This window comes from Leucopleurus acutus (genome assembly GCF_964270905.1).
Source record: "Leucopleurus acutus genome assembly, chromosome: 13".
Lineage (NCBI taxonomy): Eukaryota > Metazoa > Chordata > Mammalia > Artiodactyla > Delphinidae > Leucopleurus > Leucopleurus acutus.
Window position 1 is genome coordinate 60,362,209 of NC_139155.1, and position 3,942 is coordinate 60,366,150.

Below are 3,942 nucleotides of genomic sequence, written 5' to 3' on the forward strand. Positions count from 1 at the left end.
CCTCATCCCTTTTTTTCCTTCCTTTGAGTTTTGACTTCATAACAACTGGCTGTCAGTTGCTCCTCTTCCCTTAAAGCGGGACTGGGCCTGCATTTCACATTATTCATTAGAAAACCAGGCGAGGCAGGCCGGTTGGCATTATTAGCCGGCAGTGTACACAGTGATCTGCCGGAGGCTGCCTTAGTAAGTAGGATGTGACCTAGGAGATCTTTGCAATTTAGAATTTCTGACTAAAAAGTTCCATGGATGAGGCGAACCACCTGTTAGATACTAGAAAGAACTTTTTGCCAGGAACCACCTTAATCATTTTCCATAAACTGAATGGTTTAATGTTCCAATTATACTTTCAGAAATTGAGGACCAAACCTTCACAGAATCTAGTAAGTGATGAGGTCAGAATTCAAATCCAAGTCCCTCTGATGACAAAGCTCATGGTTTCCATGATCCATGTCCTCAGTAGCCCCAATTTGTGATGCTTCAAATGGAGAAGTCATAGGGTTTGCAGAGCCAAAGTGCCCACATTTGGTCATTCCCCCCAACTTTATTCTAGCTCCCCTGGTGCCCAATGCCCCATCTCCCACCCCCCAAATACATGCATTCTTTTTTTTTTAATATTTTATTTATTTATTTATTTATTTAGGCTGTGCCGGGTCTTAGTTGCAGCACGCAGAATCTTTTAGTTGCAGCATGTGGACTTCTTAGTTGCGGCATGCGGGATCTAGTTCCCCGACCAGGGATCAAACCCAGGCCCCCTGCTTTGGGAGCGCAGAGTCTTACCCATTGGACCACCAGGGAAGTCCCAAACACATGCATTCTTTAATTAAAGGGTTGGCCACTATAGTTAGGGCCAACTTCCCTGGGCTTATGGCAATAGCACTAACTTAGAATAGTGGAATATAGCCTAACCAGGCAGCCATAATGTCCATTACATGTATGTAATCAAGCCAGCTTCAATCAAGCCTACAGGGTTAGGTCACTAACATTTGAAATCACTGATGTCCGTGTGGGTCTGTGCTCAGAAACAATGACTTTGAAAGTGGGAGGGGGACACCCTTGGCGGTCCAGTGGTTAAGACTTTGCCTTCCAATGCAGGAGGTATGGGTTCGATCCCTGGTTGGGGAGCTAAGATCCCACATGCCTCCCGGCCCAAAAACCAAAACATAAAACAGAAGCAACATTGTAACAAATTCAATAAAGACTTTAAAAATGGTCCACATCAAAAAAAAAGAAAAAAGAAAAAAAGCGGGAGGAAGAGCAGGGATTTTTCAAAGAGTCCCCACAATGCTAAACTAAGGACTTTGGGAAGAATAGTTGATTGTGCAGTGGGATGGCTCTAGAAATGAACTCACATTACTGGGTGTAAGAGATATTAATCCTGACATTTGCACTTGAGAATTATTTGGGTTAACGATAAGTCAGAGTCACCCTGGGCATTAACAAATCTTTTGGACTGCTGAACAGAGTGGTGTCACACTTACTAGCAGTTGAATGTTGAACTAAAAGCATTTTACTTTCTGTATCATTGTTGAAAAAGTTTTAACAGGCTAGACAGTCCCTTAACCCTGATCCTTAATATTTTAAGCATGACTCTTTGCACTCTTTGGTTTTACTCCTAAGTAACAGAAATTAGGGACACCTGCTAAATCCTTGCTTACTGTTAGACACCAATGAAATATACACGTTCTCTACAGATTGTCACCTCCAAAGAGACTGCTCTACCGTGGAAGACCCCATGCTAACACCTACTCTAAGCTAGGTACTTTTTTTTTTTTTTTTTTTTTTTTGCGGTACGCGGGCCTCTCACTGCTGTGGCCCCTCCCGCTGCAGAGCACAGGCTCTGGACGCGCAGGCCCAGGGGCCACGGCTCACGGGCCCAGCCGCTCCGCGGCATGTGGGATCCTCCCGGACCAGGGCACGAACCCGTGTCCCCTGCACCGGCAGGTGGACTCTCAACCACTGCGCCACCAGGGAAGCCCCTAAGCTAGGTACTTTTAAAAGCATTTCATAGGTACTTCATGTCATTTTTACAGGTGTTTCATAATGTCTGCTGGAGGAACATCTGGGACCCTTCCTTAAAAGGTAAGACCTTTTTCTCCTAGGAGTGTTGTCATCTGCATACAGTCCTTGGAACTGCTGCAGCCATCTTGTAACAATCATAGGAGTCCTAGCTGAGGATGGAGGAGTAAAAGATGGAAGGCACTCAAGTTTTTAAGGACATCCTTGAGTAACTGAATTATCTAATATTGGAACTTCTCTACCTCTGGAATTCTTTTCATGGGAGATCATGAACCCAGTACTGTTTAATCTACTTCAGTTAGGTTTCCTATTACTTGTATGGAAAAGCACTCTCACTGATACACATGCATGTAAGTCTAAATCCATGCAGACATACGGCCCTTTCAGAGAGGTCAAATATATTTGCACTGTGGTTAAGATTTTCATGGTCAAGAAATATTGAATTCCTCCCACATGCCAGGCACAGTACAGGTTGTTGAACCAAATGGGTTGGGGAGGGCAGGATTCTGCACCTTTGGTGGAGAATGTGGTAAATGTGGTAATGAAAGTGGAGCCAGGTGTACTTAGGGAAGGTATCATGAAGACTAGGCCAGGAGGCTAGAGAAGGCCCTAACAGAGTCCAGTAAAAGCATGCATGCCAGATTTAAAGACCCATGCCATATCAGTCAACATTTCTAAGTTTCTATGTATTTGTGATATGTTTTGGTTTTAGTTATGTAAGAACTGTAAGAATAGTGTTATGTGTGTCTATATTTGTGTATAGTGTTATGTGTATCTATATATGTGTATCTATAATATGTGTTAGGTGTGTCTATATTTAGGTAATGTTATAATAAAATAGCTTAAATCAACACTGAGGCCTGGAATGTTTTTCCCTTTTAAAAGGAACTACTGAAGCCAATTTAGAGGAAGCACACTAATTCAAAAGATGAAGCAAAGGAATGGGAACCAAGGCATTTGGTGTCTATTCCTAGCTACTGGCTGGCAGCCCTCTGTGACTCCAATTCCCTAGTTTGTAAAATATGACTCATAAGGAGTTGCAACTGAATATTTTAGAGTTTTTAAATTAATGAGGGATAAGTTTTTGAAAACTCCCTGTACTGATATGAAAGTTCCAGAAATCATTCACAAGTTTATTATAGCAAAGAAAATGGGCCTAAAAGGAAGTGAGTGAGTTCAGGACGTACAAGGAAAGGCAGTCAAGGGAGAAATCAAGAGGGAAGTGCGTGGTCAACTCCCCACAGCAGGAAGTGGCGCTCTGCAGATCAGAGCTATTACCGAATAAATAGTTGCTGGAATTTCCAGAGATTACCAAACAAACATCAAGAAGGAAGTGGCTTTTTTCTCTTTGGAAAGTTTTATTATGGAAAATTTCTAACACGAAGAGCCGAGAATAGTAACGAGCACTACCCCGCAGCTTCAGGCAGTCGTCACTCACGGCCCGTTACTCTGGAGCAAATTCCAGACATCATATTATTTCGTCCCTAAATACGTAGGCACGCACCTCTAAAGCAAAACAACGGAAACCAAGGCATTTGGTGTCTATGCCCAGCTCACTGGGGGGCAGCCCCTGTATCTTCAATTCTGCAATTCGTAACATACGATTTATAGGGGAAAGGAACGGAAATTTTTTTTAGGCAACCACAATCAAAAAGGAGGCGGTTAAATCCTCCTAAGGCTCCAGGACGGAGGCTCACCCCAAAAACCTGGGTCGGCAGAGCTCAAGGCGCTGCCCGTGGACATCTCCTTTCAAGGCGGAGGCCCCGGGCGCGGCCCGCGAAACCCGCCTTCTAGGGCGCCGGCGGGCCCTGGCACCGCCCCTGTCCCGGAAGTCTCTGCCCATTGGCCCCAGCCGCCCCCGCACGCCCCTGCCGCCCTGGGCGCGCGGGGTAGGCTCGGGGGCGCGCACGCTGTGCGTGCCGGGCG